Source organism: Panthera tigris, chromosome B2, assembly GCF_018350195.1.
Source record: "Panthera tigris isolate Pti1 chromosome B2, P.tigris_Pti1_mat1.1, whole genome shotgun sequence".
Taxonomy (NCBI): Eukaryota; Metazoa; Chordata; class Mammalia; order Carnivora; family Felidae; genus Panthera; species Panthera tigris.
In genome coordinates this window covers 144996401-145013609 of record NC_056664.1, presented here as the reverse complement: position 1 = coordinate 145013609, position 17209 = coordinate 144996401, and the positions used below count along the sequence as shown (strand labels likewise).

At 42.5% G+C, this 17209-nt stretch overlaps 1 protein-coding gene and 1 long non-coding RNA gene across 3 annotated transcripts in view; both read left to right on the top strand.

The window, feature by feature from the left end:
- Positions 1–17209, top strand: part of PRKN (parkin RBR E3 ubiquitin protein ligase) — a 1336804-nt gene that overhangs the window by 6560 nt on the left and 1313035 nt on the right. The gene's annotated exons all lie outside the window — the stretch shown is intronic.
- On the top strand, positions 725–16621 carry LOC122238807. The gene is made up of 4 exons (XR_006217995.1): positions 725–1110; positions 2140–2313; positions 5370–5470; positions 14491–16621. It is a non-coding gene; the product is annotated as an uncharacterized LOC122238807 (long non-coding RNA).

Here is a 17209-nt window from a genome sequence, read left to right as displayed (position 1 = left end):
GTTATTCCTCTTGTTAAACGTCTGTGGAATTTCAGTGCATAAACCAGGTGACCTTAGATGAAGCACTTTGTAACTAAGTAGTGATTTTGTAAGCTCCTTGTGCAGAGTAGATGCATTTTCCAGAACATGGAAAGATAAGACAGACACCTGAAGCTCGTTCTGTATGAATGGCACAAACAGGACTGAGGTAGTTTGCCTGGGGGGTGGGGGGTGGCGGTGTCCCAGCAGCTCCCTGCACTGCCCCCCCCCCCTTTCTCGGGTCTTATTGTTTTCCCTTTCCATGTTCCCTGAGTTTCTCAGAAGCTGGAATTCTAACATTTCATTCTTCAGCTTGAAGGAGCAGCTGCCGTGTGAATAATTAAGTGGGGAGCTCTTTCCCTGCTTGCTGCTGGATCCCCCAGGGCTTGACTTGGTTGAGGGTCACAGTGAGGATGAGCCTGGGGACCTCCAGGGTCCCTCCCTGTGCCCTGTGCGGGGAGCGGTCTGCAGTAAACAGGCCCTGTTTCTGCATTTTGCTCTCTGAGGAATCGGGTCCTGGATCTGTTTCATTCCTTGATCCAGAGCTGCGGGGAGTGAGAACTTGTGGCCGGCTAGAGGATTGGGCAACAGTCCGGCACACCGCCTGCAGAAATAAAGGCCGAATAAAATTTCATGCTCTAGGTGCTTCTTTCTGCGCTTGAACTCTGGCGGGAGTTCAAGCCGGAGTCCTTCCCAGCTCTGTGGTGTGTCCTTGGGGGGGGGGGGGGTGAGAGGTACAGATTTAAATACAACTGAGGCAGCATTCCCTAAGCTGCTGCTCATCTGAGCTGGCCACCACAAACACCTGGAGCCTGCCCGAGGTAGGCCTTCCCCGTCTGCATAACTACGTGTGACAATATGGAAACATGATTTCCAATGAAGATGCCTGAGATCATAGTATTGGATAGGAATTGTATATGTTTTACTGTGCAGTTTAGACGTACTTACTGGATACGAACAGGAATATGTAGTGGAGATCTGATACTTGCTTCCCACTCTGCAGTTAGGAATTGGTGAGATGCCCAGCCGTTGGATTTCTTCCTGTGCTGTGGTCTCTCTGGAGCTTTCTTTGTCTTCACTGTCCATTTTTAGGTATGTGTGTGGCACCTGCAGTTTCTCACTACATGCAGAGTTTCTGTCAAATGTATTGGTGTTTTTTCATCGGCTTGATTCCAAAGAATTCACCAAACAGTCTTATTCTCAGTGTCTGATGATCTCAGGCCGGGTGTCTGTGCTCGCCTTTATACCCTGGCTGCTTCTGGACACTGCAACACTGCCACACATTTTATAGTTTTACTTTTTTTTGGGGGGGGGGGGAATTATGGAATAATTTTTATTTGGAACCTAACATATGGGGAACTTCTCTGTTGGGTCCAGTCACTATTGTCACAATTCTTTGTGTATAAATTGATTAAAAATCCTGTCTGGATTTTATCATTTTATGGCCAACAGAATACAAGTTATGCTGGTAAAGTTGCTCAGAGATTAATAGGTGATGCCATTTGAGGTCAGATTTCTGAAGGTGATATGACTTTTTTTTTGTCTTCAAGCAACGATGATGATTAGAATATTACATTATGACCTAAGCCTGATGAGTATATGTGAATTCTTTAATAGTTCAGAAAGATTAAAAAAAAATAATGTAAGAGCTTAGTTACCATAACTGAAAACTAGATAGCATTCTATATGTAACAATTTCAGAAAGTATCCCCCCAAATTATTATCTTTGGATTTGTGGGACTCTTTTGCATAGTAGTTTTCTATGTTTTTCAGGTGGTCAACATTAAGCTTATAATATATTGCAAATACAGAAATGCAATAAATGTTATAAACACAGTGGTAAGGGTTAGACAGATGCATCACCGTTGTAATATATGTAGAACTGATTGTATTTCTGTGACAAATTATGTCAGATAAGTCACTAGTCATAGCATTCAGTAATCTCATGTTCTGATCATAGAAGTAGTGTTTTCTGGAAGACAGAGATTAGCACCATCATTTCACTACTTTTTATACACTTTTGAGGCATGACTCAGTCCTTGTATTAGTTTCCTGTTTGCTGCTGTAGCAAATTATCACACGTCTGGTGGCTTAAAACAACACGGATTTATTCTCTTACAGTTCTGGAGGGCACAAATCCAACCTGAGTTTCAAGGGGCTGAAGTCAGGCGTTAGCAGAACAGCCTCCCACAGCCCTGGCAAAGGTTCCTCTTGGACCTGCAGGCTTCTTCCTGGCTCCTGGCTGCCTCACTCCAGTCTCGCTTTCTGCAGCCACATCACGTCTCCTTCTCTGTGGTCAGATCTCCTCTGCCTCCCTCTCATAAGGACACCTGTGATTACATTCCCAAGATCCTTACACTCTCAGGATGTGTAATTTAATTGCATCTGCAAAGTCCATTTGGCCATACAGTCACATTCCCAGGTTTCAGGGACTAGGACTTGGCCATCTTGAGGCGATCCTTTTCAGCTACCACCATTACCATGAAGGCTTTCCCCATTTGACGGCTGGTTTTGAAGTGTCTTATTATGAACTAAGGAAAGCAGATAGAGGGCGTTGGGTTGACAGTGATACTACTTGATTTTGCCTTTCTGAGGTCATTTAGAGGCAACGTAGTAATGTCACATGTGAGGAATCTAATATTTATTTTGTGGACTAGTTGATGAGGCTGGCCAAGGACATAACTCACTTTTCAAGGTAGTTTTCTCAGGTGGCAAAAGAACATGTGGCTACACTCCAGGACTGAAACAGTGAATTACAGCTGGGTTATTTGCTGTACCAGGCGCTCATTTGTATCCTGTAGAGCAGGGGAAGCTTTGTTATGCTGTTGACAGGAAATATGACTTCACACAACAACACATGATCAGGCAAAGCAGGAGCAAATAACCATTTACTATACATTTTTATTTCTTATTTGCCATTTCACTATGAATGTCAGACACCGAATGCTCCTGTGCAATGATTGAACATTGCACTGCCCTTCCTAAATAATAACTAACCTGGCTTGGTTGAAAATTACACAGAAGTTTTATTTATTTATTTTGTAAAATAATTTTTAAAATTTTTACTACTTGTTATTTTTTGAGAGAGAAAGACAAAGGATCTGAAGTGGGCTCTGTGCTGACCAGCAGAGAACCCGATGTGGGGCTCGAAGTCACAAACTGTGAGACTGTGACCTGCGCTGAAGTCAGATGCTTAATTGACTGAGCCACCCGGGTGCCCGCACAGCTAGAAGTTTTAAGTAAATTCTAGTAAAGTGACGAAGGATAAAAAGAATGAAATTATGGAGCTTGATTTGCTTCATTTTTTAATCAATATGTCAGTATAGAATTTGGTTTCATGAGGCAGTTTTAGCTGAAACATTTGGAAGATACTCAATTACACATTGTACATTAGGAGAAACTCTAAGGGAAATATGGGACACATTTTTAAAATAGATGTAGAAATAGATTTGCAAGAAAAAAAGTTTATTTGGATCGGAAAGAAAGGAAGTAAGAAAATAAACGTTAAATTCAACAAACGTTTATTGGGACCTCGTGTTAAAGGGAATGGACGGATACGCGTGGCAAGTCAGCACATCCGAAGGAGGAAGTCACACTTCGGTGAAGGTGTTGTGAAAACCTGCGACAGAGTGATCAGCAGTAAGAGAAGCTCTAATGGAAGTGTGTTGACTTGTCCAGGGGAACCTTCAGAGGAGAGCTTTTGAGCTGGACCTGTGGGGATGAGTGGTCTCCTGAGCAGGCAAATAAAGAGAGTGCATTCCTAACGAAGCAAGATGTGAGGGTTTGAATGCGGAGGCTGTTCTGAGGACGGCGGAGTAGTGGATGGGAGCTCAGAGAAGGAAGGGATGAGGGGTCAGGTGAAGAGGGATAGGGGCCTGCTCAGGACACTTTTCTGTCCTGTGCTGCAGAGTTCAGGTTCTGCTAGGCTGGTCCTGAGGAGCCACTTGGTCTAATTGCCAGGTAGGGGGATGGTCAGATTTAGTTTCAGAAGGATAACTTTGGCAGCAGGCCACTTTTGGGTCACAGCAGTTATGACAGTACTAATCTGGTCTATTCCGATTTAATGAAGAGCTTCACGTCTGCAACAAATGGACACTCTGTGTCAGATTCCAAGACCCTTTGGGGCGGGGAACCAAATTTGACAGCCGGTAGTGGTCAGTTTTCGGTGCACAAAACTTGATGAATTAGGGCTCTTCTAAGACAGTAGGAAGTGATGGTGTCTGTGGCTGAGTAAGAAGAGAATTCAAATAAAAAAATAAAACTGGTTCGACCTAAGGTAAACACCAAGTCCTTTGCACGGCTTCCTACTTAGGATCTTTAAGCTGTTAGGACAATTAGGTAGGCTTTGATAATCAGAGTGAGCAAATCCTTCTTCAAAAGGTTCGTGTATTTCAGATTATTTTGATGGGATGATTTTCCTGCTAAAGATTAAAGATCTAAGCTCATTTCATCTTAATGTTGTGTGTTTACCTATGTGTTTCATTCTCCGGGGAAGGAATATGCTTGTACTTAATAAATACTTGTTGAATAAGTGGAAGTGCGAATCAAAGGGGAGGAGACCATTGTCTCTTCTCTCCTTTTGTCTTCTCTAACTTCCTGTCCTGTCTGTCGCTGAGAGGTTGAAGTACCTGCTTTGAAGAATCCACTCTCTTCAGATATTTGCCTGGGGGGTGGGGCCTCATCTCATTTAGCTTTGTAACCCCTAAACCAGCATAATCCCAGTAAGTGTTGGAATGGGTGAAAGAATAGAAAAACATAGTCATTATATGGTTTGATTTTGGCATAGACGAAGTACTGTATATTAAAATGTTTCACATTCTGAGAAGAGATTTATTAATTTTAGAGACATCTTAGTCCCATTTTCCTGGGCAAAAACTGGAGCTATTACAGAATGATAACCTGTGTTCGTTCTTTCTTTCTTTCTTTCTTTCTTTCTTTCTTTCTTTCTTTCTTTCTTTCTTTCTTTGTCTTTACTGTTATTTCTCCTTATTGCTTCTCTGATGCTGCTCTTGGAGGGAAGCCATTCTGTTATTTTAATTCTGGAATTAGCTGGGATTTTCAAGTGGTTACTCTCTGCAGGATGTTTAGAGTGTAAATCACATGGATGCATTGTTTCTTTTCCACCCATAGCTTTTAATTTTACGACAAACACGGACCCCAGTGCTTCACTGGGGTCTGTGTTTACTTGTTTCCCTAATGCAGCTTTTCTCCATGGAATACTCTCAGTAGAAACATATGCTCAAAGCTTCAAAGTAATTACAATATCACTAAAAGCTTCATAATCACATTACTGAAACTAAATGTCAAAAAATTTGATTTTCCTTGATCTAATCATTTCAATTTAATTTTAGGCTCCTGCATGATTGATTGAGGAAACCTGGCAGGCCAAAGTCAAGGAGAGTTTATAATGCCTAAAGCCTTGCTCAGACAACTTCAAGGCAATCTAATTTGGGTAGGAATTCATTTTAATTATTCTGAGGGATTCTCTTTAAATGGGAAAAATAGATTCGTTTTCATGCTCTTAGTGTTTGACCTGCTCTGATGTCATCCATACAGTTTTCTGTCTGGAGTCTGCACCCCACCCCCCCATCTCCCCACCAGCCCTGCTATACAAAGACCCTAGAGGATACAAAGGTCCCAGCTCTGAAACAAAGACTTGGAGGTGGATTTTTTTTTTCATAATTGTTCTAAAAGTGTTATTATATTTCGTGTTATTTATAAAGACAGGTTGAAAATTTAACCTTTTTTTTTTTTTTTTTTTTTTTTAATTATGGAGCGTTTTGAAGTATTTGTGTCTCTCTGCAGTGAGCAAGCACAACCCCAGCAGTCTCCACATCAGGCATTTATTCTGCCTGCACATAATTGAATAACAGGAAACCCTGGCAGCATCACTTATCCATGAGGACACAGAGCATTATGAATAAACATATCTACCTTTTCCTCATGGCTCACAGGGGCGGAGAAATGGTCATCCATCAAATTCATGTCTGTGGTTGTTCTCAAAAACCATTTATTTTTATTTTTAATGAATTATGGAGACAAGTGAATATGAAATTACTTTCTCAGCTTGTGAATTTTCCTAATTTTTAGCACAGTTTGTTGTAATCCTATACATTACAAAGCAGTAAATCTGGAATGTTTACTGGTCACATTTGCTACTTCGCCTGAAGTCTGGATATAACTCTGAGGGAATCTGGTGCTGACATTTATAATTCTGCTTCTGAATTGTTATTTCATCCTCCTTCTCAAGTTCTTTGTTTTAGTTTGCTTTTAGCAGTGACTAATAGCCAATAGACCGATCTTTTGCAGTAATCGTGCACAAATTGTTCTGTGACATTTGGGTCTGTTTATTAAATTTCTGAAGGTGAATTTTGAATCCTAAATGCTTCGCATTTGTGGGAGTTTTGACAATGGAAAATAAAATTACCTTTCTTAACTGTTTTTATTCCCTGCATCGTGCGTACTTTCCTGCTTTTCCTCCCCTTTGGCAGAAACTTAATGTTATAAACAATGGTCTTTTTGCTATTTTTCTGCACCCAAGAGGGTAGGGTTGTTTGTTTGGTTGATCGATTGGTGGATGGATCGATCAACTAATGGCACTTTTGAAAATCAGGCTTGGAATTAAAATACCTTGTCCATGGCTAGTAACACTCCATATTCATTCCCTTCCTGTCCAGGGCGTATCCCAAATCACTCTTTTGCCTCAACTAGAGTATAACGATATCTCATATACTCAGTGTCTCCTCTCCACATTATCATGTAGTACAATGGTAGTACCAGTTCCCCTTCGTAGGGACTTTGTGCTGGGGGAACTGGAACTGCAGGGAAGAATTTCAGCTTTATGTGGAGGCCCCGTAGGAGAATCCATAGTTTTAGGTTCTCGGAGATAAGGAAGTGATCCCCGTTTTACCTTCATACATTAATGATTTTCTCTTGCTTTCATCAGACAGTCTAGGATGAGTAGCTTCAACTTTAGGACACCTATGTCGGTTTATATTTGAGCATTAACTATGGAAATGGTTGCCTGAACTGGGCTTTATATCAGATATCATAGGTGGTTCAAGCCAGGGATGAGCTTACTGGGTCTGGGAGTTGATTTTTAGTCTACTTGCAAATTAATAACTAGCCTGCTAATGTATCATGGATGCTGTCAGAAGACACAAGACTCACAGGTCAGAGAAGAAGGACTTTATTACTCACGACACAGCAAATTGCTTAAGTGTTTTCGTATTTACACCAATTTCCTTTGCCTCCAAATCCCGTGAGTGTGCTGTGCTTTGGCCCATATGGATGCCATGCATACAGTGGGTTTGCATTGCAGATGAGGACCATTTATTGAGCTTGAAGCATCTGCCACTTTTATAGCAAGCAGTAAGCAAATCTTTTCCTTGAGGGTAAACATTACCTTATTTCTTAAGGTTATTGGATGCGTAAGCAACCCTGAGAAATGGCCCAGGTAAAGAGAGAAATTGAGACCACACATGGGTCCACTTAGCAAGACACATAGGGGAGTGTGAGTCCGAAGAAAACTCTCTTCCAATACCCAGCAGTTTTAATACACTGTTTTGTGATGAATTTTCATATGAGTATGCCACGCCTTGGTCACTCTGATGAATTGGACCAACAGAGACTTGGGCCAAATCTATTCAACTTGTCTCATATAGCATTTAATTCAAGCTGTGATCAATAGGATCCCCAGTGGCAGGATGAAGCCAACTTGCAATATCGACCCTACCTCCATCTGTCCCCACTCTGTCAGTGTCTCTGACTCAGCCTAATGTGACTAGATCCCAAGAGGAGACCAGTAGGGCTTAATTATTATCGAATCTATTATTTATTATGACCCATACAAGGAAGTTTGGAAAAACATTGCCAATAATAATAACAGGGGCAATAGATGGTCCAGAAAGTAACCCTCATGCCCCGTGGAGAGCTGTTGCATACTCCACTCTCTCCCACAGAGAGAGCACAGGTCACTCTAGTTTGAAATTTGCTGCTACCTGGGATTTGGATCACTGTTCCACTGGTTTCATTAAGCCACATACACAGTATTCTGAGTAGCTGCAGCCTTGATTGCCATGCATGGCACCACCTAAGGCTGCCTTGGAATCTGGACAAGCTTATGGATTTGTATCCATCAGTTTGAAACAAGATTGTGCCAGTCTGGGAGTTTGCACAGGTATGAGAGGAGGGCCGTGTTTTGGAGCTGCTGTTGATGTCATTGGGCACAGCAGAGCAGTTCAGGAACAGCCATATCCATGTGACATTTTCTGTCTTTGTAGCCCATGGATGGGAATGACAGGCTTAGAAGTGTGTTAGTGAGTCAGATTGCCAGTCACCACTGCTGCTTGACTCATGTGGGTCATATGACTGTTTTGCCAGATTGATGCACTGGATATAGAGGATTAAGAGAGTATTAATCACACCCACTCGAACCTCTTGGGATGTGACGTGATCCCTCCTGGTTGCCAGATTTGTTGCTGTTCCTCCACAGCCATGGGATTGGTTATGTCCCTTTCCAGTAGCTATAACTTTATCTTTAACTTTATCTTTCCTCCAGTCCTTTTGTTAAATGCAGATGGGATAAGGGCATATTTATACAATTTACAGAGACTCTCCACGCCCACCACTTTGCCCCTTGTGGAGATACTTGGTGAGCAGTGTACTCAACTCAGTAACCCAAATGGTCATTATCTCCACGATCTAGGACCAATGTCACTCCAACACAGATATCCAGTGGCTGAACCAAATTTATATTTGAATCTTCTAGGACCCCTTTTGATTGGGCTTCCACTTAGAGGGCATATCAGTTATCCTGGCTTGGGGTTCCTGTTAGGGGAAAGAAAAATGCATCATGCCTAGGAATGGTCAGGGAGAAATCTCAGTTTTTCACCATAAGTCCATGTAAGTCCTTACCCTTTCTGGGGATGGCTACATCTAGTGACCAAACTACCTTACTACCAAAGTACCAAACTACCAAACTACCAAACTACTCCTGGGTAGATCAGGAGGTGATGAGACAGGTAGAATCAGAAATCTTTTTGAATTGATTTTTAAAGTCCATTGTACCTCTAAGTAATGACAGGAACTTGAGGATGATAAAGGTCATGAAATGTCTATTGATCACTTTGACTACTGGCCTCACCACTGGGTGGTCTTTATGGCAAAAGACATACCACTGTCAGACTAAAGATAGTATGGCAAAGTTAAGAACATGACGCCATTTAGTTTCAAGAGCCACAGTGGTAGGACCAAAGTCAGCTGATTAGACAGTAAAGTAAAAACAAACAAACAAACAAACAAACCAAAATCCCAGCTATTGACAATGGTAAAGCATTAGGGTTATCCTAAAATGGGAGACAAAGGTTTGATGTAGTCACTTTGCTGGGAGTGGACATGGCAAACATGGCCTCCTTCTCTGCGAGACAAATGGGCCAACTTGTGTCAGGAGTCACAAGTCTGATCTGCAGTCATAGCTTCTGCATCAGAAATACCTTCGCTTTGTTCTCATCCATGATGGTGGATATGCTGCCATCTCTAGCATTGGGACCCAACGATGGGTCCCAATAGTGAAGGCAATGATCTGGGCAGCACGGGCTTGGACAACAGCTTGATCCCAGTGGGTCTCACGAGAGAACAGACCCTTACCCCAAACGTCTACATCAGCGACCCACACTGGTCAGCAGCCACAATTTATTTCTACAGTATGTGCTTCTACATAGAGAGGTTCATTAATCTGCCAGTCTATAGTTTTTTAGTTTGTAGACAAGACAAGTATCTAGGCCATTGGCAGTTGCCCAAGAGTCTATAAAAATATAAAATTCCTGGTCCTCAGGTGCATTGTCTAAGACAACAGTGACAACTTTTCATTAAGACTATTGTGTGACTGGTGACTGGTCCTTACTACAGCTGGTCTTCCAGGCCTGTCATTGGGGCTGGATAGCTGCTGCTTAGAGGAACCATGCACTTTTTAACTTAGCCAAGCCATCAGTGAACTTGGCCTGTCAGTGAACTTGAAAGGAACCTTTGTGAGCCCTGTTGGACCAGCAGCTGTGTTTCAGGTGGTGGAACGGAAAATCTAGTTTTCTCCAAAGGAGTAGCTGCCTTTTTTTTTTAATGTAAAGATGAGCTGGTGCTAGGGCTAGACCAGCTCTACTCTTGAATATACCATTTCTGTTTGACTAGCAAGGCCTGTTATTCCCATCTCATTAGTTGTTGAGTCCAGGGAGACCAAATGACAGTGAGAACGTTGGGTGTTCATTTTTCACAAGAGCTTTAGTTGCGTGTTAATAGCTACTTGTTTAAAAAAAGTAAAAGGATGGACTTTGTGGTTCCATTGAGAAGGCGATGACCAGGAAATAACCTCTCTATGGGCAACAGTTCCTGAACATGAAAACCCCTTCTGACATGGGAACTGTGAAGTGCAGATGTGTAACACATCAATTCTGATTATACAGTCAGAGATGGAAACCACCACAACAGCACACTGAATTAGCCCGGAGGTTCTTTTCACAAGATTATCTCAGCCTCCTTTCTCTACTGAGAAGCACCAAACCCCAACAGCTGGATTCAGTGCCCTTCTGTCCATGGGAATAGGTAGGGTGGAACTTGGGTTCCTGTATCCAACAGAGCCATAAACTTTGGGTCCTTTTCTTCCCCATCTACTAGGACCAGTGTGTATGGCTTTCAGTACCTTTTGGGGACAGAGAGACCTTGGACCCACCCTAATCATCTTTCTCCTTAAAGCACCTAAAGTCAGAGTAGAGGGGAAGGCAAGCATCAGGTAATGGAGAGGGAGACAACTCTTTCATGTCAATAAACAAGGCACACTTGCTTTTGGTTCCAAGCAGCTGCCCAGTTAGTGCTCAACAAAAAGAACTTCTAATGTTGTTGGTCCTCCCAAAGACCATCAGTAACGAGGTCATCATTACAGACACCATTGTACAGCATTGAGAAATCCTTGACTCAGTACCCACACATATACTGCCTTTCTCCTAGGCTGAAGGCCTAGCTGTCCCACGGTCACGATGACCTCCCTTCCTCCCCTGGGTACAGGTGAATGAATGAGCAACAACCAAGGTACCATTGCTATAGCTTGTCTCCATCCTGCCTTCTTTCAGGCCCACTAATGGGCAGGACAGTGGGGATCCTTATTCCCCCCCCCTTACCCCTCCCTTTGATGAGAGCATTCGCTTGTAGATTCTGGTGAGCTTTTTCATATCCCCAAACCCAACTTATGAGCCCTTTTCTTTCTTTCAGAAAGCTATGTTTCTCTCAGTATTCCTCCCTTTGCCCCAACTATCTGGTCTGGGACTTGATGTTACCCTACTGACAAACTATTAATTTAGCGAGTACTATTTCATGGTTGCTGGCCCAGAAATAAGACTTCTGGGTCAGAGACAAAGGATGTGAATACTAAGGTAAAACCAGCAGCATGAGTATCAGCATATTGGTATCAGTTGCCTTGCTCCCGAATCCCATGGTCCAGATGATGGCTGTATACGCAGTGAGTTTGCATTGCAACTGAGAATCTTTGAGCTGGGGGAAGTCACTGCCATAAGCAAGCAGTAATCAAGCCTGCTTTGTCTAGGAGGAGAGGCTGCCTTATCTCTTATCTGCAAAAGCAATTCTGAGAAATGGCCCAGGTGAAAAAGCAGTCAGGCCCTTGTAGTCTTGGCATGCTCTATAGGATATTTAGGATGTAAGAGGCCTGGGGCAGCCTGCTCTCCCAGCAAGGCTTAGCTCTTTTTTGCTTCTCCTTCATGCTGTATCAGAACAGACAGGCATTGTTAGTTCCGAAGCTGCCCAGAATGGGGTCGGACCCATGGCAAAGGCCATTAGAGTTTTGGCTTTTGGGTTAATGAAATAATAGCTATTTTCAAAGCTGGGGAGCTTCTGAGTGTAGAAAGATGACAATTTCATATTTCATTTAATGTTTCATCACTGTTTAGACAATGTCATAAAGTCCTATTTGGTTGTTTCTAAGGAAATCACCTCTCCTGCCCATTTCCAATTTATTGAAATGTAAAATTGTCTTGCTTTGTTATTTGCTTTTCTCTACTACTTAGGGACATTTTATTTTATATTAACTTTACAAAGGATAATTAAAGATATGATTTCCACTTTTTTTATCTTTCCTTGCAGACTCTTTTCAGTTTGTTTTCTGGTCGTAATTAGGGCATAAAACTTGTAGGTTTCTAGTGTGTGTGTGTGTGTGTGTGTGTGTGTGTGTGTGTGTGTGTATCCTTTCTCAAGTGTTCATACCATAAAGACTTATTCAGTTTTCTTAGGGCACAGCTGGGTGGAGTCACCAAGAATGTAAAAAAATTAAATATAGTAATATATTTTTTTAGAGTTTCTAGTTTTTAAATATGCTTTGCTTTTGTGTTTGTCCTATCTGAACCCATAAATACATTTTGAAAATTAAATTGATTCTTTCTTTGGGATATCCTCCCTTTCAGAAAGAGAATGTATGACAAAAAAAATTGTGATGCTCATTCCTTTATGTGGCAGTGAAATGAACTATTTGTGATTTTTCTCAAAATAAATTCAGAGGTAACCAGGCAAAACTGAAATATTTTTTATTTTAGTACTTCATGTGGAATAATCTTCCTAGAAATGTATTCCTTTCTCTTGACATGGTAAACACGTGGACTGAACATTATTGTATATTGCCTTGTTCAGAGAGTGTCTTATATTCTCTTAGAATCATCAGTTGTCGTTGAATGATATTATAGGTGTAAACAAAGAAAAGTAGGTTAAGTTGGGTACCTAATGATCCCATAACTTAACTGGAATTCTTTTAGTTTTGTTTAATAAGTAATATATTTCTATGTTGCATATCCTGAGAATGAGGCTGCTAGATGCCTTTTCCGTCGTACATGCGTATAAGGATTATCTTGACTTTTGTCCTGGTAGTCATTATTTATACCTGGATAGGGAAAATTTTGCTTTCCTAGTTAGGAAGCATTTTTTATGTTCATCGGAAGCTTCTGGGAAATGAACTTCTTAGTACAATTGCCTAGCTGTTTTTCTTGAAATAATTTTATGTAGAAAAATCTCTTTGAAATTCTTGATCCAAGGATAAAATTTTCTGGATTACTTTTCTCTGTGACAGCAAAGTAAAGTAACTTGCTTCCACACATATAAATTCCACCAAGTATGATCAGTAGATTAATATAGCATTTAGTTCTTGCTGTACTTTTGAGGATTTAGTTGTGTGTGTGTACGAGTGATGGATTCTCTTTTCGTTTTGCAAATAGAAGAGAAACTTACGGAGGGAAAAATAGTGCCAAGTGTTCATTGGGAGCTCATGTTGTGTGTTGTGTTTTAAGCGCTGTACCCACATCATGCCATATAATCTTCCCAACCTTCCGTGACGCTGTGTGGTCCCCATGGTACTGGGAGGATACAGAAGCTCCGAGGTATCAGCTCACTTATCCATGGTTATGGGAGTGGCTGGCGGAGCGAGGGTACCGTCCAGGCGGGGAGGCCTTGAGGCTTCTGCTCTTGGACAACAGACCCTGCTGCCCAAGCTTTGGGCCAGACTTTCCTTAATTTCCTCTGTTCTCTTCCCATGGCTCTCCTCTCCTTCCTGATAGCACCCTCCCCCCTGCCTTCTGCATCAGCTTAGAGGCTAAAATAGCAGATGAAGCTAAAAAGTTTCTGTGACTTATAACAATTTCCTCCAGAATTATCTTGTTGAAAGTAAACAGCCCATCTGGCTTCTCTTTTCACAGAGCAGAACTCCTAAGTGAGCTTTGTGACTGGAGCTGGCTGAGTTCCACGCGGGGCGGCTGCTGGCCCTCGGGAGATTAGCTCAATCTGTTTCTTCTATTTCTAATAAAGGAAAAGAGTTCCTTCATTTGCCTCTTTAATTCATTGCTTGAATTTTATGTCCTTCTTTTTCACAATAGTAGCTTTCCTGCTGTGGTCTTTTTTGTCCTTATATGCATACAGGTAAACTGGAAACTACATCATAAAGACATTTTTGGTACAAGGACACTGCAATGAAATAACATGAAAACTCGTATTTTAAGGCCATCGCTTGAGGTTGTTAGCTGTGGGACTCCCATGGATTAGCAGGGACTGGAGGGGACGATTGAGAAGCTGTGTTTCTGCTGCTGCCTTCGGTACCTGCTCTCTGAATAAGCATGAGCATTTACTGCTTGGCTCTAGAATCCGCAGGAGTCGAACCACTAAGCCCTGCACAACCTGTGAGCTTACCTCTAAGTACCTTAATTTAGCTCCCTGCGTTTCCTTCTGACAAGCAGCAGGGATGATCCCTCTGGCCCTGATAATTACCTTCCCACAGGGCAGGCTGAGGGTTACAGAGTAGCACCGAAAAAGGGAACCTGGATTTTCCCTGGCCAAGGGAATAATTTGATTCTTTCTGTGTCTCTGAGCAGATAAGAATCTTGTAAACGTTACAGACTGTTCAATGTGTTTTGTAATTTTTGATTTTCTTTTTAGAACCAGGTTTCAAGTCATCACACAGTGTTTGATGATGATTTTCCACGACCGACAGGCTGTTCTCCAAGTCTCCTAATTTTGAGGAAAGAGTTCGAAAAGGCCAGCTCTTTGCCTCCTAAAGGCCTGATAGTGCTCGCCATATGTCAATTCAGAGATGGGATATCTAGATTTTATACTGGGAACATGTCTCCTAAAAGAAGTGCCGTCAGTTCCCACTTGATTAACGGCTCTTCTGATGTCAGCAGTGGGGATTCGAATATTTGGACTGAGCCCGCAGTGTGGGATGTGAGTCTAGAGAATTGCAAGTGCAAGGGGTATAGCCAAACAGCTGTGTCTAAAATCGTGTTCTTCTGAGGGAGCAAGGAGATCTCCAGGGGCATCACTTGAAGAGCTGAGCAGAGGAGAAGACAGTTTAAGACCTCCTGGTCTTTCTGTACTGCACATGCACCCCACGCCCCACTATAAGCGCCTCGCTAGTGCTTTTCTGCCATCGGACTGGCTCGTGGAGGGCTACCATCACAGACGTTAAGAAAGTTAGAAGGGCCAATTTCCAGAACTTCTTACAAACGTCTTGTATTTTAACAGTTTCATTTTTGTGCTAAAGATAACAAATTGAAAGCGAAAAAGGAACATTACCTACAAAGTAATATGTGAAGTACATTTTTGCCTTTGAAACTCTGCGGTTCTCAGTATGTTTTTTATTTTTCAATATGAATCTCTATGTACTTGGTAAATGCAATAAAATTATCGGAGAGAGTTTAAGGCTGGTTAATGCAAGTACTATTTCTCTTGTACATCTTTTTAATATAAATAAAATATGAATTCCTTTTGCTTTACAATTCAAATGTGACCATCTTTGAACACCTGCCGACGCGAGATTCCATCAGGCTCGTTCATATGCAGTAACTAATTTAATAACTCTCAAGAAATAGTTCTCATAATCCCTATATGCAGATGAGGAAGTCCGACCTTTTCTTTTCTATTCAGTACACATTTATGTTTACTCATGAATATTCATAAAATAACATTGACAGCAATTTCTTAGCCAATTATGGTTTAAGAAGTCAGGTTTAACTCTGCACATTTGGACCTCAGAAGTCATTTTACCTAAAAACATTATAAGGGGTCAGCTTAGCAAAATAGTCCAGTGAGCTTTGATGCCTGGTTTAAATATGACTAAAGGGCCTAGAACGGTCTGAGGTTTTCGTGTTGTCTGAATTATGTGATTGGAAACCTCAGATGGAAGACTGAAGCTGGGAAGTGGACTAGTGAAGTTCTAGCTTCATTCCTGGTGTTCCATCGAGGCACCCAGGAGAAAAGTGGCAGGGTTGTACGTGGGGAGGAATGCAGTCCAGAGGCCTTGGTTCCCTAAAGGAATGTCAAGGCCCTTTGTTTCTGCAGAACACCTCCTTGGGTGGACATTCTGGTTACAGCCTGCTGCCCTCCCCCCATGTCTGGTGGCACTGGGCCCCGTGTGCCTGGGTGGAGCGCCTACCATTTTGGGCGGGCATCTTAGTTCTGAGCGTCTTCACGCTCTGCTCTCACTGTTTCAGTCTCAGGGTGAAGCTCTTCAGATTCCGCACCCCCCCCCCGCCCCCATGCTAAGGAAAGGATACTAGGTCAGGGGGGTGCATCTGCATCCCAAATTTATCCACCCCCAGGCTCTCTTAAATAAAGCACCTAGTAACAAAGCAGTACCCCCCTTTCTCCCAGGGCTATCTGTGGCCTCCAGACAGAAGGACCACATCCGCTGTGAGCCATTGCATTCCAGCCTCTGCGAGAGTGCTAGCATAAAACTGACTCTTGAGGGTAATGAATCCATGAAGGGATGACTGAACTTGACCTAACACCTCCACATTCTACCGACAGAAAAATAACCAGAAAACATTTGCCACCACAGTGTGCCTGCATTCTGCATCCCAGTCCTCTTAGTTCGTGGTCAGGCCCCACCCACTGCCATTTATGTGCCTGGGACAGGAGCCTCCCTGGTCAGTGAGCTCCAGCATCTGCAAAGCAGGGATAATGTTTGTTTTACCTCTTTGGATGTCTTGAGGATTAAATAGAAAGTTCCTCTTCTTCTTCTTTTAAAGTTTATTTATTTTAAGAGAGAGAGAGAGAGAGAGAGTGTGCAAGTGGGAGATGGGCAGAGAGAGGGAGAGAGAGAGAATCCCAAGCAGCTCAGAGCCCTATGCAGGGCTTGAACTCATGAACCGTAATGTGACCTGAGCTGAAATCAAGGGTTGGACACTTAACCGACTGATCCCCTCAGGTGCCCCTAAGAACGTAGAAAGTTCTTAGGGAGTGCCTGCCACATCCTGAAGCTAGACAGTTGGCATATGTGAAAGATACAGAAAAACAAAGAGTAAATTAGAGCTGGTCTGTATTATGTTCATCTGCACAGCTCTGCTGCTGAGAATGTTTCTCTTGAATGTTTCACTTTTCCAGGTGTTTAGAAATATAAATTTGTTTTATCCACAGGATTTAAGACACAGAATTGAATACTGTAGTTATGAGTTCACATGAAGTAGAGTCAAAGTATGAATATAAAATGTTAAAGTTCGGGGCGCCTGGGTGGCGCAGTCGGTTAGGCGTCCGACTTCAGCCAGGTCACGATCTCGTGGTCCGTGAGTTCGAGCCCCGTGTCAGGCTCTGGGTTGATGGCTGGGAGCCTGGAGCCTGTTTCCGATTCTGTGTCTCCCTCTCTCTCTGCCCCTCCCCC